Source organism: Camelus dromedarius, chromosome 30 (genome assembly GCF_036321535.1).
Source record: "Camelus dromedarius isolate mCamDro1 chromosome 30, mCamDro1.pat, whole genome shotgun sequence".
NCBI classification, from domain to species: domain Eukaryota; kingdom Metazoa; phylum Chordata; class Mammalia; order Artiodactyla; family Camelidae; genus Camelus; species Camelus dromedarius.
The window spans coordinates 2633172-2657576 of NC_087465.1; the positions used below are offsets into that span (position 1 = coordinate 2633172).

The 24405-nt window shown below is 46.9% G+C and overlaps 1 long non-coding RNA gene and 1 other non-coding gene across 2 annotated transcripts in view; both read left to right on the plus strand.

Annotated features, from left to right (window-relative positions):
• The window catches only part of LOC105097061 (uncharacterized), an 89332-nt gene extending 69327 nt beyond the window's left edge, over positions 1-20005 (plus strand). The window contains exon 3 of the long non-coding RNA XR_837897.3: positions 19918-20005. This is a non-coding gene — a long non-coding RNA (uncharacterized LOC105097061). The remainder of the gene's footprint in view (positions 1-19917) is intronic.
• LOC116149690 (U6 spliceosomal RNA) lies at positions 12511-12617 on the plus strand. Its single transcript, XR_004133331.1, has one exon. It is a non-coding gene; the product is annotated as a U6 spliceosomal RNA (small nuclear RNA).
• Positions 20006-24405: the final 4400 nt, after the last annotated feature.

Genomic DNA, 24405 nt, shown 5'->3' on the forward strand with positions numbered 1-24405 from the left:
ATACAAACCCATTGTAGGTCTTCTCAATACATGGTCAAATTGAACTTAAAAATAAAGGAGAGTAATTTTACACACAAGGTAAAAATGTAGCTTTAATAGGTGGTCTTGTATATCTGAATAGTTCTTATGATTTCAGGACATATATATTGTCACAGAAATAGTCTATGAATTAATTTTAATATTGAAAACTCAGAAAGCACATATGGTACCATATCAACACAGCAAATATTTTAAATATCATATTTAAATTTTATTTTACTGAATGCAGACTACAAATGGAGTTCATCTTTAAAACAGTCTGGATTTTTAACTTCCTGGCTATTTTTTTTTTGACTTATATAATTAAGAACCATTCAAGTCAACATTTAAATAAACAGTTTTAAACAAGTCATAATTAATTCCTTCCTATTTTTTATCAACCAAGAGAGTTGAGAATACACACACACACACAGAGTCCTCCCTACTTAACATCTGGTTGGATAGGACATTTCAGGTCACAACTGTAACAAATCTAAGTTTTATATAAATAAATAATAATAATTTAAATTAAAATAATAATTTTAATTAAAAAATAAAGAATAAAGAATTCTTTATAATGAGTGTAACTGTTACATAATCATGAACCTTCACCAAAACTTACATTGTCCAAGAGCAAGTGATTTTTCATTTCAAGAAGTGGCTCGTAAATGTTTTCTTAAGTCAATTATAATGATAAATCTGCAGTATTATCTTAAATAAATATCTTCTAACGTTTTCTCTTGATGTCCCTGCCCAAAGTGAACAATTTATTTCAGAAGGATTTTTTTTCTGCTGACAGGGAAGTTAAAAAAAAAAATCATTCAGCTGAAGAAGGTTTCCTGATAATCACAGAATCTTTGAAAGCTTGGCCCTGGACATCACTAGATGACAGCCTAACCCCGGGGGTCCCCTCACAGAGAGGAAACCCGGGTGAGAACTCAGTCTCCTCTGTACTGGAGGGCACGCCTGCCAGCCCTGGCCATTTTGGAAGAGGGAAATCTAAACAGAAGCATAAATAGCCACCGACAAGCTTCAGGAAATAGCAGTCAGGGGGAGTCACCAACGTTGTCAAATCTTAGGTTTTTTGATTTGGGAGGTGAGATGAAAAAGCAGGAACTATCCTTCAGTCCTTCATGAAATAGAAATATTTGCCAGTCCGACGAATGGAAAAATACTGTGCTTCAAAAGTTTCCAGAGAGTAAGCATTGAAACTATGATTTGGGTAGGTTTTTAAAAATCTTTTACATGTAAAAGAGTGTGCAGATCATAAACACACAGCTTGATTAGTATGTTCTTCTTTTAGTGCATGCCGAGCATGCAGGAGGTCCTGGGTTCAATCCCCAGTACTGCTGTTAAATAAATAAGTAAAGCTTCCCCCCCAAAAGAATTAAAAAATAATTTTAAAAATTAAAAAAATATGCTTCTCTTTTAAAGTACAGTGGTGGTGAAAGTATATCCAGCACAAATGTACCGTTTTAACCATTTTGGGGTGAATGCATCAATGGCATTGGGCACATTCATGTCATGCAACCATCACCACCATCCACCTCCAGAAGTTTTTCATCTTCCCAAAATGAGACCTCATACCCATGAAACACTCCATCCCCCCATCCCCCAGGTCTGGGCAGCCACCGTCCTACTTTGTCTCTGACTCAGACGACCCCAGGCATCGGTCATATCAGTGCAGTTATGCTGCATCTGTCCGTCTGTACCTTCATTGAGCATAATATCCTCCGGGTGCAGCCTGGTGAATTTCACCAAGTTGAATACACCTGTGTGACCAGATCAAGTGCCAAAGACACCTCTTGTGTCCCATGTCCAGTCGGCACCTGCTACCCTTGAGCCATCATGAGGGTAGCCATGTCTGTGCTCAGTGAGAGGAGGAGGCAGAAGAGGGACCGAGGATTCTGCCTCTCTCTTCCCCAGGAGGAGAAGCTGCACATGTGATCTGTTTTATACACTGGGCTTTAGCCTGCCTACCAGGGAAAAGCCTGGAAGCTGTTGGTTTAGGAAATGTTCACACGTCACTCCCAGATTGTCTGGAGAAGAGTCTTGCGTCTGCCCTCATTCTGCTGACCCCCGATCTTGAGACTTGGTTTAGGCAGCATCTCCTGCAGGAAGTCTTCCCTAAGAGCTCTTGGTGCCTTCCCGCCAAAATGCGGTCCATCGGTACAATGGAGTATTCCTTCAAAAAAGAAAGGAATTCTGACACATGCTATACCATGGAGGAACCTTGAGGATGTTACACTAAGTGAAATAAGCCAGAAGCAGCACAAATACTGAACGATTCCCTCATGTGAGGGTTCTAAAGTGGTCAGACTCAGAGAGACAAAGAAGCCAGCAGTTGCTGGAGCCAGAAGATCCTTCTGCTAGTTCTCCAAACATCTGGAAGTTGGTTATTTCTACACATTTCAGTGTGGTGTCCTCACAACTGCTAAAGAAAGCATCTTCCACGCACTGTCTAAGGAGGCATCCACGCAGCCAGGGCAAGGCCCAGATCTGCTTTTCTTTAATTTCAGACTGAGAATCAACAGAAAACATATCAATGCTGATAAACAGCCAAAAATATTGAACAAAGTTCACATAACATACTTACAGCCACAATAAAAACCAAAGAAACTCACAATTTGAATAATATAGTAACTATTTGTGGCCTATGAAATGCCAAAATATTTTAAAATTTTAATTAGAATTAGGGGTGATTTTTGTTTTCTCACTGGTATTTGTCAGATTTTTAAAAACTACTAAGTATGTGCTGTTTTTATAATGGCTTCCTTCTTTCTCTTTCCGACTTACCTCACTTAGTATGATAATCTCTAGATCCATCCATGTTGCCGCAAATGGTGTTATTCTATTCTTTTTTATGGCTGAATAGTATTCCAGTGTATAGATCTACGAAAACTTCTTTATCCAGACATCTGTCGATGGACATTGAGGTTGCTTCCATGTCTTGGCTGTTCTAAATACAGAACTAGGTTCCTACACATGTGGCTAGGAAGGAGGAAAATACAGATATCACATGAGCCTGCACACAGGAGACGGATGAAGGACAGCCCAGATGCACGGCTTGTTCCGTTTTTATGCAGGAGCTGGACCAGGAAGAGGTCGGGTCAGTGATGAAGAAAGATGGGGGGGCTGTGAAATTGTGAGTCCAGCCTCCCTGGGGGGCTTCCACGGAAGGAGGAGGCCAGTGGGCGGGGCAGTGGGAGGGGCGTTTTTATTGAGCAGCTACTGTACCCCACGTGGTGTTCTCCGTTCCTTCCACCTGTCACCCCACATCCTCCTTCCCTGGGTACTGAGTGGAGCTTTTCCATGGGAAGGAGTGTCGTGTACTCCAATGACAAAACTTGGCATTAGAACTACTTTCCAAAGAACCGTAAGACAAGCTTTTCTTTTGTCTCAGGTTATGAGCAAGACCTAGAAGTTGAAAGCCGAGACCTGGATACCTAATTTGTCCAGTTCAGTCCTGACTCACTGGATGGCCTTAGTGAAATCATTTTCCATCTGTGAGTGAGTTTCCTTGCTGTGAGGACAAAACTAAAAATACATACTGTCTTCATGGATTATGGAAAGGACTCCTGAGTAATCTTTATTAAGAAACTGCAACTTTTTTTTTTAAGGAAAAAGAGGAGAAAGAGATACATTTCATCACAGAGGAAATCTGTTTGGGAGTTGCCTGATCCTAAAATGATATGATATAAAATAAAAAACTCTCTTCAGCCTCCTCCTTTAGACCAGGAGACAGAACCTGGCTTCACTCCAGGTTCTTGGATGCCAGCTAAGAGCCGGCCCAACGCCGTGAGCAGCCCCGTGATCCCAGCCGGCTTCCAGAAGACACGATGTGCTCAGGAGGGTGTGGCGTGTCCCGTGTGCCTCCCCAAGGAGCTGGGACCCCAGGCCGGAGAGCGTCTCATCTCCCCGTGTCCTCCAGGCACGCTCCGCAGGTGCTAAGTCCACCACCGACTTTTCTTTGGAATTTACACGACCCCATTCTGGGGGCTGCTTACAAATCTAGTTTTATAGACAATGGGTTTTCTCATTTTAACCAGGAAATTCTGCTCCATTTGCATTATTTTGTTACAATTTTACCCCACTCTTCAGTTCTCATAGCTAAGAAGGTTTTGAGTAGGGTCATCCCTGGGTCCATCCACGTTGCTGCAGGAGGTGCTGTTTCGATGACAAACGCCACCTGCAGCTCTTACCAGCCCTGCGGCCCTGGGAGAGCGACCCCACCACCTGTGTCTCAGATTCTTCCCCCAACACGGAGGACGTAATAACAGAGCCTCGCAGAGTGTTGCTTTGTTGTGTGGATTCAGTAAAGCAACATGGAGAGCCGTCGAACAGGGCCTGGAGCACCCAAGTCCTCAGGAGGGGCTAGTGGTCACTCTGGGGACACGGGAAGACAGGGCGTCTTCCAGGAGAAAGACGGCCTGGAGGCGGAGCGCAGGGTCTCATTCTGTGTCCAGTGGAAGAGGCTGTAAGCACCATGTCAGCCCCGTCAGTGGAGGCTGCCTCGCTGCCTGCCGGCCCTCTTCTGAATGGGTTTAGACTCCGTCTGGGACGGGGGAACACGCTGGCTTCAGGGCTGGGGCAAGAGGGAGGGAAGTGACATGTCAGCGCGGCCGCCGCTCTGGGTTGCTGCCTACGACGTCCGGTCGGCGGCAGAGCTGGATCGCGGTGAGATTGAGAAGTGGGTGCAGTTTTACCATAACTGCTCCCAGCTTCTCTAATGTGTTTTCTCAAGATCTACTCCTTCTAAGGCTTTCCAAGGTACCAGTAAATAACATATTTTTAGTGGGTGTTTTAAGAAGTATACGCACCCCAAATGGGAATTTGATGAGCAAGTCACTTCAAGGTCAGCGTGCACCTCCCCCCCACCCCAACAGTAGCGCTGTAAGTGTTAGGATGGCAGGGAGCTCCGCTGAGGCCTCTCCTGGACACTCCGTGACCTTCACCAGAGCCTCTGGACCTGGTTCTTCCTCTCCGTCCCTGCTTTCGCCTTCATCCTGACACATCTCAGCTCCTTGACCTGTGACCTTATTCTCTGCTGGGCCACGGCTTCCGGTTCTCACGGTGCAGAATGTGAAGTCTGAACCACGTTATCTCTTGAAACAGCTCCATCTCGAGAATCACGCATTCCAACATCCTCCGCGCTGGCCGCAGACTGGGTCCCTGCAGCTTCCTGGGCAGGGGTTCCCACCACCTCCATCCTTCCACCTTGGGGTGTAACCGAGCAGGACCCTATGGGGCTTCTGAGGACAGACCCTTCCCCATATCCCGGCTTTAACTCCTGTAATAGTATCTGATGCATCTTTCCTGAGTATTTTGGATGCTAAAACCACCACTAAGTGGAGGAAATTAACTACTTGATGATCGTGAACACCCGGTCCCCAGATGTTCCAGTGCCTGAGGATTCATCACCATCAACCAATGAGAGACCAGTCACATACCTGGGATGGCCCTCCCTCACCTGGCCTGTAAAAGTGCTTGGCGGAAACCCTTTGAGGAGTTCGGGGTTTTAGAGCACGAGCCACCCAGCTTCCTTGTATGGGCGCCTTTACAGCAGACACTGCCCTGCCCTCCACCGCAGCCCCGTGCGCAGGCGAGCAGACCCAAGTTTGGTTCGGTAACAGGGGTGCCGCCCACACTTCCGCCCTTTCTCGCTGTTCACGCGCCCTCCTCTGTTAGCTTCCCCAGGATTCAGGTTGGATTCCAGGGCCCATCGTGCCAGCTGCTCTCCTGTGAGCACTCCAAGCTCACCTGCCCTTGTTTTGTTGCACGTGTCTGGCAAGGTTGAGATGGAATGAGCTCAATTATGCTCGCTCTGTGTCCCTGCCCTGGGCACTGGGCACGGCTGGAGGCAAGTCCCCCAGCCAGGCAGACGGCTGTCACTGTACAGCCTCCATCACCAGCCTCACGGTCCTCCTTCTCTGGGTAGCCTCACTGTGCTTCTCTGATCTGCCTACACTCCTGCCTCTGAAAACACTTTTCAAACATTTTCCATCTCCTTCAGCCCCAAATATGACCTACCTCTCCACGGACTTTGGTTTTCATTTTTATTTCATAAAAAATAGTCATATCGGTCCAGCTGGTGGACTTTGTGCCACCAGATCGCCCCCACCACCCACATCTCCTCTGGATGCAATGCAGCGGCCTTTCCTCCTCTAAAGAAGACTTCTTTTCCATCTTGCTCTGGGCCTGAAGATACTGAGAAGTGGTTGACAGTTGCGGCAGTGGGGAGGTCATTGGTAAGCCTGAGAAAGCCACGTGGGAGCGGCTAGAAGGTGAAGAAAGCAACCAGACAGCCACAGAGCACTCGTTTGAGAAACGTGATTCTGACGGGAGGCCGTCACTTACTGCTTTCTCCCAGACCTGAGCCTCTCAGCTGTTGTCCTGTTCCTCCCCTCCCTCCTCTCTACCCAGTCCCTTCGGCCCTCCACCTCTGTCTTCCACACAATAGGAGCAGCTGCAGGACAAACAAGAAGCAAAAACACCCTCCAACCTTGCATCTCTCAGCTATTGACCTATCGGTGGCTTCTCTTTGTGATAAAATGTCTCCGGCGTCTTGCAGGTTTGGAGAAAGTAACTTGCAAGGAAGATGCTAGAATCAGTTTAACAGATCAACTCCTCATTGACTGACTGCAGACCCTGTACAGGGCACTGGGTGAGGTGGTGGAGCATCCAGGTTGCATAAGACGCAGCTCTGTTCTCCAGAGCCTGCAGGGTGGCCCTGGGACAAAGCAATGGTGACACAGGGCACTACAAGCAGGAAGTGAAGAGGGTGGGGCCCAGGAAGCACAAAGGAAGAAGGAAAGTGAACCCTGTCTGCCGGGGTCAGGAAAGGCGGTGCCTGAGCCGGGGTTTGAGAGGGGAACCTGTGGGGCTGAAAGTGGAGGAGCGGAGACAGGCCGGGCGCCGGGTCGTGGGGGCTGCAGAGGCCGGTGGGGCAGGTGGCGGTGGGCAGGGGGAGAGCGGGCTGGAAGGACAATGATCTCAACCAGGGCACGGGGGCTCACACCGAGGATCCCGGCCACTTAGTCTCTCTAATCCCAAGGACATCAGAACCACTGTGTTTGGTCTAGGTATGGTCCTAGGTGCTAGCAGGTGCTGCATAAATGAAGAATGAGTGAATATTTTCTCTCGTGAAACTTGCCACATTACGTGTGTTGTTTGAATGAAAAGGGCTGAAGCACCTAAACTGCTCAGAACACTGTGAGGCACAGAGCAGGAGAGGCAGTGGAGTGTAATGGTGAGAGCTTCACTCGATGGGACTGGGCTCCCGGCGCGAGTGTGCTGGCTTCATTGCTCACCGTGACTGTAACCAAGCTCCCTGCCTTCATTCTGATAGCGCGTGATTCACAAGATTATCACGACGGGTAAATGAATTTATACGTGCAAGGCACTTAATGCTTTGTAACAATTCATGATCATTGTTCATAGTTACCATTAATACTAAGTGTGGTTAGCAGTGACTTTTAACAGTTTAAATTATGATTAAATAATTATTGACCATGATGATGGAATCCCGTAGGAGCTGATTCCTAAAGCCCTGCCCCGTCTGCCGCCCTCCCCCCACTGCATCATTTCCTGGCGTATCCATGTCTTTTGCGGAATGTTGGGATTCGGATCACTCGTTGTGTCTGTCAGCTGATGGAAGAGGATTCTGCGCTGACAGCCGCATGGGAGATTGGGAACAGCCATCCACAGACCTGAACCTCACGGTACTCCAGCGTCTAGGGAGCTCTGCTCCCTCATTTAAAGTGTGCTTGAATAATTCACATATAAACCAGTGTGTCTGCCTGGAATTATGTTCTGGAAGGCCACAGAAAGAAATCACAGCTTGAGGTGTGCACTCTGGGAGGTTCACATGATGTCCTTCCCCCATTTTTTGTTTATTGTCATGTCAGCTTTCAGATCAACTGTTCAGCTCTCGAGACGAAAGTGCATGTGCTTTTCTAGTCTTTTTTTTAATCAAAGCACAGTCAGTTACAACGTGTCAATTTCTGACGTACAGCATAACGTCCCAGTTCTGCATATACAGACATACATTTGTTGTCATAGTCTTTTCCATTCAAGGTTGTAGCATATGTTGAAAAACCATAGTAACTAACAGGGTGAAGCAACAGAAACCGGCTGCAAAGCTTTCACTTTTAAAGAGTTTCCAAGCACCCTGCCCTTTCCCTAAAGGACTCTTTTCCCTTTTATGGATGAGCACTGGGCTCTGAGACAGTGTAAATAGAGCTTCCTGTTCAGGGCAGCGCTGGCTCCTGCAGGAGCCCAGGGCTCCTTTGGGAAAAGTTGATAGGAACTGGGAGCTGTGTGTGACCCAAGGCCCGGGAGTCAGCTGAGCCAGCGGGGAGGGAAACACATTGAGCAGCCCCTTTGTGCAGACCGAGGTCCCAGAAGCACTTCTGGGAAAGCAGATCCGGTGCTGTACACACAGTCCTCGTGAAGAATGGCAGGGAAGCGGGCCGAGCTGCAGAAGGACGTTCCCAGATTAGACGCCCAAACCTTGGACGTGGCCACTTTGCAGAACGCGGAACGGAGAGCTGTCTGGAATTCCCACAATCTGGGGATCATGTGTTTCACATGAGTAGAGATGGAAAAGTCAGAGAAAAAAGAAATTGATTCTGTACAAGCTAACTTGAGTTCAGTAGGAAATATTTTTTAGGGGGCTTGCTGCTGACACTAAGGACATGAAAATGAAAATCTATTTTCCTTCTTTCTTAACCTGAATATCTTCCTATCCTTTAAAATTTTTTTTCTTGTTTATTTATTTATTTTTACTAAAGTAGAGTTGATTTACAGTGTTGTGTTAGCTTCTGGTGTACAGCCTGGTGAATCAGTTACACGTATATACATATTCTTTCTCACTATAGGTTATTACAAAATATGGAATATAGTTCCCCGTGCTCCACCATAAGACCTTGCTGTTTACCTGTTTTATAATCTAGTGGCTTGTATCTGCTAGTCCCTAACCCCTAATTTATCCCTCCCCCCATATTTTCCTATACTTTCAAGTGATAATGGTAAAAGGAATATTTATTTGTGGTTGAGTTGATGTGTCATTCATTCTGATAATTTTGGTCTTTGACTTTTGTGCATTTCACAGTCTCATCCATGGTGGCAAGAAAATAAACTAACATGGTGCAACTAACCCTTTCAGACTTACTCATGATGGTGTGATGACAGTTGTAAATATTACTTTGATGATAGCTAACACTTACTGAGCACTGGCTATGTGGCAAGCAGTGAAATAGACCAGGAGTCTCCATCAGTGAAACACGGCTTGAGCCTGAACCAACAAACTGTGTTTGCTAATTCAGTGTAAAGGATACAGACAGACCCACCACACTGTTACATTACGTGCGCTTAGAAAGCATAAATAAAAATACAAACCAAAGGAGTGATGTGAATAAACAAATAGAAGTTCTTACGTTTTCTTTTGCAGGATGGTAGTTTGTGTGCTAACGGAGTATGGACACCCCAGTTTGGAGACCACTCTGCAAACACTGTTATAAACTGTTACAAACAGTATAAACTGTTAGTATTTCCATTTTAAAGATGCACACACTGAGGTGTACAGAGGTGAAGCCCTTGCCCAAGGTCACTGGGGTGTCACTGTGGGAAGGGCTATGTGCCGCTTGCCACCCCTGGGACCTCATTACCTGTCCCATTTCTGCAGCTGCTCCAGCTGCATTCCAGGGAGCTTGAGCCATCCTGCCAGTGTGTTCATATTTCTGCCACTTTGTGAAACAGTGGATGGTTTGCACGTGCAAACCAATAACCCAGCAATTCAACCCAAGAGAACTGAGAAACATACATTCACCCAGATTTGTACACAACTGTTCATAGCAGTTTTATTCGTAATAACCAAAACCTAGAAACACTGCAAATGTCCATATGCTAATGAATTGATAAATGTGTATATTCATTCAAAGGAATATTACTCAGCAATAAAAAATGAAACGACTGTTAATACAGACAACAACACGGATGAATTTCAAAAACGTTATGCTAAGTGAAAGAAGCCAGACTGAAAATATGTTGTCTGATAACATTTATGTGAAATGTTTTTAAAAAGCGGAACTATAGAGACAAAACATGAAAAGTGGGCTTGGGGTAGGAGCAGGGACTGATGGGAGATTGTCAGCAGGAAACGTTTCGGGGTGATAAAGACGCTCTAAAACTGAATTGGGAGGAATTGAATAACTGCATTAACTTACAAAAATCACTGAATGGTAGATGTAAAATGGATGGGTTTTAGGGCGTGTAAATCATACCTCAATGAGCTTGTATTTTAAAAAGAGAGAAAAAAGGGTGATAAAATCATTTACTATTATTTTATTTCCACGAGAAGTCTAACATTCTTTTCCCAATGGTCCACACTTAACCCCAAGAAAAATAGTCTCAAAATTTTTTTTTTTGAATTGTTTGTGTGTTTGAGAGGAGAGTGAGAGTAAATAACTAGTTTTACTAAAATTATTCAATAAACATTTGCAACCTGGTACTTGAATCATCCCGTAAATACACATATTAATGCCCTGTGCTCACTCTTTTGGTTTTTTAACCATTTTATTAATCATTAAATATAATTCACAGACCATACAACTCACCCATTAAAAGTGTCCACGTCAGTGGACTTCAGTATATTCAGAGTGTGTTCACCACTATCTGTTTTAGAACATTTTCGTTAACTCCCCAAGAAACTCTGGTTTCGAAAAATCTAATTGGTTTTCGCAAAAAAATGCATGTTGTTTATGTTGCTTATGGTAGATTTGTTATTATTTAGTGAATTAATAACTATTTTGAAAAGTTCTCACTGTGAAGATCTAGTGTGTTTGCTACTGGTTGATATGGTCCACATAAACAAAATCTTTCGGGTTTCTCAATAATGGCAGAGTGTAAACGGTTCTCGAGACCTGAAGGTTTGAGACACGCTGGTCTGTAGACTCATTATCTTGACTTTCTCAAGTTCCACACGTTTCTCCATTTCAAAATCCAGCTTGGTTTTTGTTTCTTATCTTATTTGACCACCTTAAGCCTCTGACATTGTTGTCCTCTCCCTTCTTAAAAACCTTTCTGTCTTTGATGTTCGAGACACCGGCCTTCCATCTCTTCCCACCTTCCTGCCTTTCCCCGCCCCTTCGCTCGCTCCTTGCCCTTACACATTGGTTATTCTCAGGGTTCTGACTCCGATGAGCTCTCCCCCTGGTCCAAGTGTTTCCCCTGTGGTGTCTCATCCACACCGTTGGCTTCGGCTGCTGCCAGTGTATCGATGCTCTCCAAATCTGCAGAGCTTTCCTGGGCTCTGTGGTCCCACTTCCAAGTGCCTGTTAACACCCCACGAGCATCTGGAGGTGGACACGTCCAACTGAAACTCATGAACTTCCCTTTTTTCAAACTCACTTTTTAAACTTGGGCTACTAATATTATTATCCATTCATTTGGAAACAATAAAAAAGGAAATTCAAAACACTAATCTTGAAAGACTTGTGAAGTTATCTTTGAGTCCGTCTTTTCCTGCCCACCCCCCATGTACAGTAGATCCTCAAATCCAGCTCCAGCACCCCCCCCCCCCAGCTCTCATGTCTGTTCCTGTTCAGGCTCACGGCGTCCTCTCCCTGAACTACCGCAGCTGTCCTGTCGATCAGCCGGCCTCCTCTCTCCCAGTTCCTTTTCAGACATGCACACGCGTCCACTGTCATTTGGTTTTTAAAGTTCTTCCCTGCTTTCTCCTCATCTATAGGATGATTTCATGGTTCATATATATATATATATATATATATATATATATATATATATGCACATATATATAACTTTTATTTTTTTAAAGTTTTTTTAAAAAACAGAGGTATTGGGGATTGAACCTAGGACCTCATGCATGCCAAGCATGTGCTCCACCGCTGAGCCGTGCCCTCCCCCACAGCCCCGATTTCACGGTTCTTAACCAGGCTCTGGCACATGGAGGACTTCGTCACTGGGCTCTGCTGAGCTTTCCAGCTGTGTCTCTCTCCACCCCTGATGTGTGCCCGTTTCTGGCCAATGCTCTGCGCTGCCCCTGTGCCTTGGCTCTCTGGGGCTCTCTGTCTAGACTGGCTGTACCCTGTCTGTCAGCAGAACCCGTCCTGTGGGTCTCTTGTTTTTTCCAGGTCTCTCTTCAGAGCCAAGTCCTCTCTGAGATCTTCCCTCTCTCAGCCCAGGGCACCTCTGCTCCCTGTATCTTGCCAACTCAGAAATCCACCTGAATCCACTCGAATCAGCCCTCATCACATCTCACTGGGTTGTGGATATTTGTTGCCATCTCTCTTCCCCACCAGACCGGGAGCGTGGGCTGCATCCCCGGTACGCCTCCCAGCTCCCGTCCCAGCTCCGCCGCGACTGTGGGGAGGCTGGGGTGAGCGGGGACGGGACCGTGCTGCCCCGGATCTCTCACTGAACCACCAGCAGAGACTCTTTTCTCTTCATAGTTCGAATCAGCGTGTGAATGTAGTGTTTGCTTCAGCACCACAGATGCTAAGATTGGAACCGTGCAGAGAAGCCTAGCACGGCCCCTGTGCAAGGGTGACGTGCAAACTCGTGGTAGGTTCTGTGTTTTTTTTTACATTGTCCTGAATTTAATTTAATTTAATTTATTTTAAATATATTTTTATTGAAGTATTGTCAGTTTAAAATGTGTTAATTTCTGGTGTCCAGTGCAATGCTTCAGTCATGTAAGAACATACATATATTCCTTTTTCATACTTTTTCACCACGTTCCATATTTTTATGTATAAAATAGATAAACAACAAGGACCCCTGTACAGCACAGGGAACTGTACTCAATACCTTGTGATAAGCTGTAATGAAAATAATCTGAAAAAATGTATATAATATATGTATGACTGAATCGCTTTGCTGTACACCTGAAACTAACATTGTAAGTCAATTGCACTTCAATAAAAAAAAATTTTTTTTAAAAAGAGATGTGAATATTGAATTGCTTCATCACGGAGAAACAGGCACAAAATAAGTAATTGTGATGACGCAGATGACGTGAAGTTCCCCTCTGGCCGGGGGCTCGGGGAACGTTCCCTGTGGCTTTCGTTTACCGCTTCTCCTAGATGAGCAGAGTGGAGAAGGATGCAGAGAAGGATGCTGAGAGGGCAGCGATGCTGGGATGAACGCGCTAGTGGGGAAAGAGAGGGAAACCCAGGCGAGGGACTTGGGAAAAAGAGGTCCTGGAAGGGCGACGAGGGAGATAGAAGAATACAGCGGGGGAGCATTGTGGGAACAAACTCAGAAACAGCCCAGAAGAATAGTCAGCTCGCTGCCAATAAGGAGCCACGGGGAAAAAGAAATACAGGAATGAGAGGAAACTCTGGCAGGATGCAGCTTCACAACTCTTTTCAGAGCCTGAGCTCTCGCCGGCGTCTTTATATTGTCTCTGAAGTGTGTGTCCACCCTGACTCCACATCCAGTCAGGCCTTCTCTGGAAAGCACTTGGGGTCAAAAGGCCAGAGCCCCCATGTTAGAACTGGACACTGTCTTCTGGAGGAGTGCACCACCCTAGGAGCCAAGCCAGCTGACACCCAGTCGTCCGACCGTTGGATGAAATAGTTCCAGTAATTGTGAGTTTGCTGTGATATGGATGCGATGCCCATGGAACCCCAACTGTCCTTCTGGTGTGTTTCGATAGGATTTTCGTAAGACCCCATGCCAAATTTAATACTGTCTGACATCAAAAGTCAGAAACAACTCTTGCTCAAAAAATATACAGGAGTGGAGGAGGGTAGAGCTCAGGGGTAGAGTGAGTGCTTAGCAGGCGTGAGGTCCTGGGTTCAGCCCCCAGTCCCTCCATTAAAATAAATAAATTAATAAACCTAATTACCTCCCCCCAAAACAAACAAAAAACTAAAAACAAACAAACAAACATACACGAGATCAAGGCTATAGCCGGTAATTGCTTTGCAGACCCTTAGAGCTATAAATTTAATAATAACTTAAAAATTGCAGCAGAACAGAAGGGCTGAGCTTATAAATCCCCCATTTTTTAAAATGCAGGCTTTCTCAGGAATTGGAACTTGAGCAACAGGCTGCAGACTGAATGGACTAGGCCACGTGTTGAGACAAATGTTAAGTGATCACATTTTAAAACAACACATGCTTTCTTATTGAACCCATTCGTAATCCTTGCCTGGTTTTGCAAAACACCACGTCTAATCACTTCAAAGTCAAAGTCAGCAGAATAGACGAGAAAGCAGATGTTCTGCCAACACACGAATATAGTAACTTTCATTTTCAAAGTTCTCTCGGCGTGTCGTTCAGGCCCGCAGAGAAAGCAGCATATGGACACCCTCACGTCAGAACATTGGTGTCCTTTTTTCGTTTTAGTCCCCTTCAAACGCCAGACCACTAACTAAGCATTTAGAAACAAGCAGGGTCACAGGTTCTGTCCCGGAGGTGAGGCTCCGCCGGTCCTGCGCATAGCTTGTCCTTCAAGGGAGAGACGGCTGTGTGCGCAGGAGAGGAGGCAGGCACCTGGCGCTTCTGTCCAAGTTAGCGTTGAGGGTAACGTTCTTCCTCAGCTGCCGCCTGCTTTCTGTGACTCTCTGTCAAGTCTCACACCTTGTCCGTGGGGCTGCGGAATATCTGAGGCCAAGGGGAGTGGGGCGGCCTGCGGGGCCAGCTCAGGATGCTGGAGGCAGAGAGACGGGCCCGCGGTCACCCAGCAGCTGGCCTGGGGAGGAGCTGGGGCTGGAACTTGGTTTCCCAGCTCCGGCACCTGTGATGTCACAGCACATCACCTGCTCCTCTGCCCACAGGAAAGACTGCCCCTGGGGCAGCTCCCAAGGTCCAGGACATTTTCAGATCCGTGAGCCAACCTGCTTTAGGAGAACCTGTGTTGGCTCCCCAGGCAGAGGAGGCTGCTCAGCCGTCTCTGGTGAATGTTTACAAATGATGAAGGAGGACGGTGTGGACATCGCACAGGAGGTCGAGCACATAACACGTGGCAGTTTAGCTGAGCAGTCAGGAGCCATGGTGGGCCTCCCGCTGCCCGGGCTCCTCCTCCCGCTGTGCCCGGAACGGCTTCTCCGTGGCCGGGGCCGGCGGCGGGGTCCCTCTGGCCTCTGTCTCGGGGCTCCTGTGAGTGTTGGGGGGGGCACGCTCACCACCAGGCCTGCCGGATGGTGAACACTGCGCGTGTTAGCTGTTTCAGAAAGTGCTAGACAGAGCTGCGTTTTACTTTGAGGCGCCCACAACAATTTGGTGGCATCTGAAGGTGCCAAGTGCAGTTGCTCTCCTGCAAGGATGTGCGGTCTTTCCAGCAGCTCTTCCCGTAGTGGGGCGCCCAGCTGCCCACCCTGAAGACCCCAGCTGGGTCCCTCACGTGCAATTGGCAGGAATAAGAGCCATGATCTTTTAGGGCAATAAACAGGCCAGCCCGGCCAACCCACAGGCTCTCTGAAGGTGGAGGCATCACCGCTCTGTAAAAGCTCAAGGTACCTGGTTCCAATCGGTACCACACACCATCCACTGCACCCGTGTTGGGTCCTCCCGGGGGTTTGGGCCAGGAGCTCTGGGTACCTGGAACCTGCAGTGCTCAGGCATCACACAGGTGCGTCAAAATCACCGAGCGCCCGTCCCGCGCAGAGCTGCCCCTGCTCCTAGGCCCGCGTCAATGGTCGCTGCCTGTTTGCTTGCCCAAGTCTTAAACCTGGGAGTCACACTCCACTGCCCCCTCACCAGAACCCCCTACCACATAGTTTCCACCTTTAATCAGTTCCCTAAGTCCTGCCATCTTGGTATTGTTCAAATCCAAGTGTCCTTTATTTGTAGTGACACTGTCTTGACTCCAGCAACAGTAATATGTTACCTGAACTAATGCAGCCACGTCCTTGTCCTGCAGACTGCTCCCTTCCATCACTGTCCCTGCTGGCAGTCATCTCTGGCCCATGGCTCGGGGCCCCACTGCCCGCTGGAAGGAGCCCAGCAGCCTTGGAGTGGTTTCACGGGCCACTGCTGTTTCAGCCTGCCCGCCACCCCTCCTCCCACCTCTGGTCACAGTGCCTGATTCTCCTTGGGGGGCCCTCCCGCCCCGCTCCCCTCCCTGGGCTTTGATCCCCAGCTGCTCCTCTCCACCTCCTCCGGTCAAGCCAGCTCCAGGGCTGACAGGGGAGGGAAATGTGGTCACTGGCACAGTGACTGATGCAGGCTTGGTCGTCTGTCTCCATCAGCCCAGTGAAAAATCAGTCTTTGGAACTATTGGTCAAAAAGAGCTCCTTCTGTGGGTGGGTCTGAATGCCAGGCAGTCTAAGCCTGGATCTATTGGTGGCTGTGTGGACATGGACCCTGGACCTGCCAAGAGATGGGCCAAAAGGGCAGAGCCTGGGTCACACACACCACTGACACGTCAGATGCTTGGGTTCAGGCTTGCTCAAACCCCATACCCTCTGTCTGTTCAGTTACATAGGCCCTTTTTTGTTTCAATCTATCTGACCTGATATCTTCCTTTTTGAGAAAAGACATTTGGTGCAGACTTGGTAAATTGGTGCAGCCACTATGAAGAACAGTATGGAAGTTCCTTAAAAAACTAAAAATAGACTTACCATATGATCCAGCAGTCCCACTCCTGGGCGTGTATCTGGAGAAAACTCTAATTCAAAAAGACACCTGCACCCCAGTGTTCACAGCAGCACTGTTTACACTGGCCGAGACACGGAAGCAGCCTCAACATCCAGCAAATGAGAAGCACCTACTGCAGAGCACAGGAAACTGTGTTCAGTGTCGTGTAATAACCGATAATGGGAAAGCCTCTGAAAAAGATAGTGTATATATGGATAACTGAGTCACTTTGCTGTACCCCTGAAACATTGTAAGTCGACTATACTTCAATAGATACAGAATTTTTAAAAAAGAGACAGACTTGACTACCACACGTGGCCATAAAAGACCCTGAGTGATCAACTTCTCCCTGCCTTTGGTAGATTCCATAAGGAATCTCTTTTGCCCAGGGGCCCTCCTTTTCTGGAATTTCCTTTCCTTTTCTTTGCTTGACTAATTCATATTCATTCTCCAGGAATCAGCTACGACTTCACCACTCCTGAGAATCCTCTCCTGACCACCACCCCCCTCAGCTCCCTGATCAGGACCCTCTCACAGCACTCACCACAATGCACCCAAAGTGCCCGTCGCTTTTGGGGTGCCCTCTAGACTGCAAGTTCTTTAGGCTGGGATCACATCTTTTCACGGTTGTATCTTCAGAATCTATATGTTTACTCACGTGTATGAGAGAAAAAGTAAAGCTTCTGAGGGAGATGAAAGAGAAATGATTATCTTGGTTTAATCGAAAAAGTGATCATGTATTTTAGAAAGATCATTCCCTTTGGCTAAATCATAGACAGTCAACCAGGCCAGGGAAAGCTTGGAGGCGTGGAGACCAGCTCCCGTCATTGGATGAGAAATGATTGAATTATGAATTGTGATGGTGGGAGTGGGGATGGAGGGGAGTCACAGATTCAAGATGTTCGAGAGAGATGAAGGCCCAAGCCTGAGGAAATGTGGGGCTAAAGAGAAGAAGAGGTCCAGACGACTCAAGGTCTCTTGAGACAGGGAAACTCACAAAGGAGATGAGTTTTTGAAGTTAAGAAAATTTGTTTTTTCTTTTCTGAATAAAAAAAATTTGAGATGTAATTCATGTACCATAGCATTTACCCCTTTAAAATATACAATTCAGTGGCTCTTAGTATATTCACAAGGTTTACCACCGTTACCTAATTCCAGATCATTTCATTATTTCTCCAAAAACCCAATGCCATTAGCAGCCACTCTGCATTGCCCCACCGCCCTGGCCTCTGGCAATAATTTACTTTCTGTCTCCATAGATTTGCCTATTCTGGGCATTTCATATAAATAGATTCACATAATATATGGTCTTTTGTGTCTGACTTCTTTCATTTAGCACGTTTTCAAGGTTCATCCGTGTTGTGGCTATCAGTATTTCAAGCCTTTTTATGGCTGGATAATATTCCACTGTATGAATTTACTACAACTTGCTTAACCATTCATTAGTTAATGGACATCTGGGTTGTTTCTACCTTTTGGCTATTATGAATCATGCTGCTGTGGACATGGGTGTACAAGTTTCTGTGCAGACATATGTTTTCAGTTCTCCTGAGCATACACCTAGGAGTGGAATTTCTGGGTTATATGGTGACTCTGTGTTTAACTTTTTAAAGAACTACCAGACTGTTCTCCAAAGTGGCTGCATCATTTTACATTCCTACCAGTAGTGTCTGAAGGTTCCGATTTCTCTGCCTCCTTGTTGACCCTTGTTACTGTCTGTCGTTTTGAGTATAGCCATCCTGGTAGTTGTGAACTGCTATCTCGTGGTTACATGAAAGTTTGTAATTTTGATGATGTCCAGTTCACCTATTTTTCTTTCTGGCTTGTGCTTTTGGTGTTACAACTAAGAAATCACTGCCTAATTTAAGACCATGAAGGTTCAAGCGTACGTTTTGTCTACGAGTTTTATAGATTTAGCTCTTACATTTAGGTTTTTGATCGATTTTGAGTTAACTTTAGTTACATGGAGTGAGGAAGAGATGCAGTGTCATTCTTTCACTGTGGCTTTGGCTCTCTGGACTGTTTGAATCTCCGTATGAATTCTGTGACCTACTTGGAAATTTGTGCAAATAAGCCAGTTGTGATTTTTAGGGGGATTATGCTGTATTTACAGATCATTTTGGAGAGTATTGCCATCCTACTAATATTAAAGCCTTTTAGTCCATGAACATGGGATATCTTTACATTTATTTGCTTAATTTCTTTCAATAATGTTTTGCAGTTTGCAGTGTCCTTGGACTTCTTTTGTTAAATTAACTCCTAGGTCTCTTGTTATTGATGACATTGCTAATGGAATAGTTTTCTTGATTTCCCATTCAGGGTTATTCATTATGACTGTAAACAAATACAACTGAGTTTTTAACAGTTGATCTTGTATCCTGCAATCGTGCTGAACGCATTTATTAACTCTCGTACTTTCTTGTGTGCATCAGTTCTGTTTTTTGAAGCATTAAACTCTAGGTGTTGAGCATGCTGTTCAGCACCAAGGTCCAGGGCTGGGGAAGGAGTGTGGGGTGGGCCTGGGGGTCCCCGGCACTCCAGAGAGTAGATGGGACAGACAGAGCAGGGAGGCTGTGGACAGTGGGGAGGGAGAAGCGTGGGACGGACCATCAGGAAACACCGACAGGCCCAGAAGGAGGACTCTGAGAAGCAAGGCACCGATTGTATTTTCATCTTAAAATTCAGGTTAGAAATTGAACTGTCTTTTTCCCCAGAAGTCTTTGTATCTATTTCTTTTGATTCTGGGGAATTGAGATGAAGAATCCTTATCAGAACTTTCATCTCAACGCTTTCTCAAGTAATATACAAAAACAGTGAGGTGACTATTGCTAAACCTTTTGAAAACTGACTCTATTTCCTCATGCCATTCATTATGGAGACTTACTCTGAGCATTTTGGGCCAAACTTGGGGGTTGAGGTCACATACTTAATGATCTTTTTAAATATTTATAACCAGACTTTTGTTTAAGGGAAGGAAACCCGAAAATATCACCCTAGAATCGGTTCTGAGGCCAAATTTTTAAAAAATTAACCTAATTCATGGCATATTTACAGAGGTGGAAGAATTTGGACGTTTCTGTCTCCATTTCCTCTTGATTTTTTTTCATACTTGACATTCCTTTCACCTCCCTCCACCCCTACACTCACATCTGCTGTGTGTGTTTTGCTGTTTATTGATATGGATGCTCCAAAGTCAACAGGTGTCTGATGTCAGAAGTCTTTTGTGTTTCCTTTGGATGCTTTCCAGTGCTGGATACAGACGTGTTTGGCGGAAACGGCTTATCTCTTTCGTAGGACCTGCTGGCTGGAAGGTGCCCGAGCGCCGCTGTCAGAGGAGTTCTCCATCAGTCTGGCCACACACCTCTTCAAACGTCCAGGTCTGAGTTCCAGGTAGGGTGTGTTGTGTGATGGACATGGTGGCAGTGTCCACGTAGAAACCGACAGAAACATTTTTACTCAAAACTGTGGTCTCTAGCAATATCTAGGACTTGTTTTGAAAAGGAAATAGCTGTAGCACATGGCAGCCCTTCTTCCTTGATTTCTTACAAGGCTTTCTGTCAGGAGGTCCACCGAGAATCTGAACGTTGACTGTGTACTGCTATGTGTAAGCATATAGTACACAGCACGGTATTTAGATGCTCATATGGAAAAGAGCTGGTTTGTATGTCAATTTATTTATTTCTACCATGACCCAGTCATACTGAAAGAAAAATTCCTAGATCCATCAGAAAAATAATTAAGATAATTATATTAAGACCTTCATACTCACTGAAGTATTTCAAGTGCTTAGTTACTTACTTAAGAGACGTGTTTAATGTTCACTAAATGAAACATAATTGCTCTATATTCTTAAAAAATTTTTTTCTGTTTCACTTTTTTTGGAGGGGGATTAGGTTGATTGATTGATTGATTTTAATGGAGGGACTAGGGATTGAACCGAGGACCTCATGCCTGCTGAGCACATGCTCCACCACTGAGCTCTGCCCTCCCCGCAGTTGCTCTAAATTCTTACTTTAAGTTGTAGATTATACTACCCTCCTTCTCAACGTCATTAAAGAAGCTCTTTCCAAAGCAGGACAGTAGCCTTTGGTGTATTGTTGAAAGTAAAATGTGGTCTGCACACAGACCTGATTTGGGGAATTTTAGCCTTTTTCTCTGGCTCTAAGTGGCCCCTTGTGAGCTCGGAGTCCTCAACTCCCCCTTTTCACGCCAGGAATTATTTTATAGAATTTCTCAGTGACAATCAAATTGGTTTTCCTTTCATAAACATAGTCAAAATCTTCCACTACTACAATAAGTATCACAATTAGAATGTACTCTGAGGCCTAATGTCATAGTCTCTGGCCCAAGAGGGCGGCTGAGAGGGTGGCCCCGTCTCCCTGGGTCTTTGAGCTGCGTCCACACACGTGAATTACGGGGCCAGAGCGGGGCAGGATAGGACATCAACACAGTTGCAGTGTTCACAGACCACATCAGAGGGCACTGAGAGGGAGGTGCCATGGGGGGGGGGGCGTAGCCCGGTGGTGGAGTGTGTGCTTAGCCTGCACGAGGTCCTGTGTTCAATCCCCAGAGCCTCCAAGTAAATAAATAAGTAAATAAATAAATACCTAATTACTTCCCCAGCCAAAAAAAAAAAAAAAAAAAAAAAAAATTAAAAGAAAAAAAGAAAGAAGTGACATAATCTACAGACTCATTTGAAGAAAAGGGAATGTTCTTGAGCTTCTAGGCCACCCTCTGTGAGAGCTCCAGCAGCTGAGACATGTCTCAGCAAGGGGCAGGCCCTGCCTCCAGATCTCCTGTTTACTTCTGGCTCTGGCCATTCTCCTTGTGTGGGACTGTCCGATCAGGGCTGCCTTAGAACAAGTCAGCAGGGACAGGACAGCCTCTGTGCTCGGGGGGCCCCAGGTGACAGCTCCTCCTGGCCTGGCCGGCTCTGCCTGAGTCACAGCACCGTCTGCCCAGCTCAGCCTCTCGGCCCCACATCGTCACCTCCCTACAGGCGGCCAGGCCAGGCCCCCTGATGGGGCCTCGACCCCCTGCCCCTCCGTCTCCCTCCCGGCCTGCCCGTGGTACCCACCACTCCAGTGCCTTTAAATAGATCCCACAGCCCTGTCATCTCTTAGCCCCAGGGACCCCGTTGGTCTCTTAGTGACCTGGCCCGTCACCACCCATGCCAAAGTCTGACAGTTTCTGCTTCTTGGACCTTTAAACATTCCTCAGATTTACTTTGATTGCTGGGAGAAGCTCGGTTTTAGCCCGACTCTTATCAGGCGGGCTGAATGGTGCAGCTGGGCCGGGCTGGGTTGGGGATTACCTCTGATTGCTTATTTTAGAGAAAGTCAGTCACACAGTCGTAGAGAAACCCGCCCCAGTGGGGTAGGAAGGCGGGATGTCAGATCCCGTAGCTGCCCCTGATTAAGGGCTTCTTGGATGAAAAGCACTGAAAATAAGACACACCGTGATGGGGTTGCAGGGCTTCCTTAAGTGCAGCTCCCCCCTGGCGATGCTTCTGTGCACCTCGGCTCTCCATTCCGTGTTTTAAGTCACGGACGTTGCCCAGTAGGCTTACCTCACCTCCTCTGCCCACTTCCAGGGACAGGAAGCCCCCCTCCCCTGCCTGACTCCACCTTCTGCAGCGATAGCAGGACACACTCTTAGCCCAGCAACTTCAAAGTCAGGCAACGGGAAACACAGTGTGGACTGTCTGTCCGTCCTCTGGTGCCTGGCGGGCAGTGGGGCCCTTGGAAGCAGAGGGAGATGCTGTCCTTTGAGAATTCAGCGTTTTTCTTCCTTTCTTCTTCCAAATGCCTTTATCCAGAGAAATATCAAACATGATACTCCAGCTCCAGACTCAAGTTCCCTGTTGAGACATAAGGCAGCGGAGAGTCTACTGAGAAACTGCAGGCCTGAACCTCCTTGTCGACAGTTCTCATCGGTTCAAGTAGGCCACGGCTCTCCTTCGTAATTTGCATTTTCAGAACACACCTTGCCTTTTTTTGGTCTTGCAGCATAGTTGTTTTTGTTTTTGTTTTTAAATATATAAGAGCAGGTATTTAAATACATGTCTTTATCCAGGTGGCTTTATTTTGGTGAGACAAGTAAATAATATTCAAAAGGAGGGAATCAGCATTATCTTAAAACACCCCTGAAATCTGTTTCTAAGCCCCAGGTTCCCAGCACTGGTGAGCCCGCCCAGCCCTTGGCAGTGGAGTGGACTGGAGGGAGGAAGGAAGGAAGGAAGGAAGGAAGGAAGGAAGGAAAGGGGGAAGGAAGGAAGGAAACCGAGCTGTGCCCTCAGAGAGCCTCTAGGGACACGTTAACCAGCCCGTGCCACAGACCACCTCGCTGGGAGTGGCTCTGATGTGGAGCTGGCTGGCCATTCTCCGGTTGCTGTGTTTACCTTTGAGAACTGTGTTCCCTCCAAAGGGTAGCTATGGATACAACAGAACGACACGAAAACTTACCCTGTGCAGTTAGATGTTTCGAAATCTGCCGAGGTTAACACTGGGATCAGCCCAAGTGCCTCGAAGTGGACGGGAGCCACCTCTGCACTGACTGGCCCTGGCAGCAAAACACCGCTAAGAGCCGCCCTAGAGACGGAGGTGCGGAGCCATTTGCCCAAAGTCACACACGTAATGGCAGGGCCAAGATTTGAAATCAGCCTGTTAACCATCAGGGTACATAAATGGCACTCACTCCTCTCACTGGCCCCTCTGCCCTGGTTTGTGAAGCTCTATTGCAGCCGACTGCACGGGTACTGAGCTGCTCCGTACAGGGCGTGGCCCTGGGACACGAGTGATGGGGGCGGGGGGGGGGGGGGGGCGGCCCCGTTCCACCTGCAGCCCGGTGCTGGCGGTGGCCGAGATCTGACTTCGCTTTGCTCCTCCAGATCCCACCCGTCCTGATGGTTCAGCTCTTCCTTCGAGTTTTTTCGGTGACCCATCTTCCTCCGCGCCATTCCCTGCCCTCCTTTGCTTGAATTAGGCAGATCTGAGCGCCGTAGCCCACGCTCAAGTGAACCTGCGTCTTTGAAAATTCTTGGAGCGTTCACAGCCTTGTGCATGGCACCAGCTGGGTTAACCCTCATGATGAACGCTTCCCCAGGGTGTAAATCACTCTCCTGAGGCACCAAGAAGTAACTCCCCCAAAATCACAGAAGGATCAAGTCATAAGAACTGTGCAAGTCCGTCATTCCCTGTTCAAGACTCTGAAATCCAAGCAGCTCTAAAAACTTCTGGCAAAAGCTGGTCTCGGTGTGTGGTCACTTAACAGGTTTTCCATTGCTTAATGTAAAGTTTAAGTTGATGCGACCAAAAACCCCAAGCTCTTCCCCACCTCAATGGGCTTGAGGCTTCACCGCTTGTCCTGAGCCCACTGACCGAGCCCGCGTGGCCGTCCGCCGTTGGGTGAGCATCTGGTGGGCGTCCAGGGAATGGAGGCAGTCGGGGACCGTGCAGCCTCTCTCAGGCCAACTTGCGAACCTCGGGCCAAGTCCTGCCAAATGCATACACATTTAGCAAGTAAAATTTAAAAGTCATGCTTTCTGATCTTTTATGCCCAAAGAAGTCCTTCCTCTCTGTCCTCAGTCATGCCAGGAGCCGCCTGCATGACAGTTTGCAGCCGAATTCTGATGTGGAGCCACCTGGGCTGGATGGAGCCTTGGCTGGCCCACAGCCTCTAATTCTAAAATAAAAAAGCAAAAACAAACCACGAAAATTCAAAAATATTTTTACAACTTATTTGGCAGGAAAAAATTTGATCCTAAAGGCTCTTTATAATTTC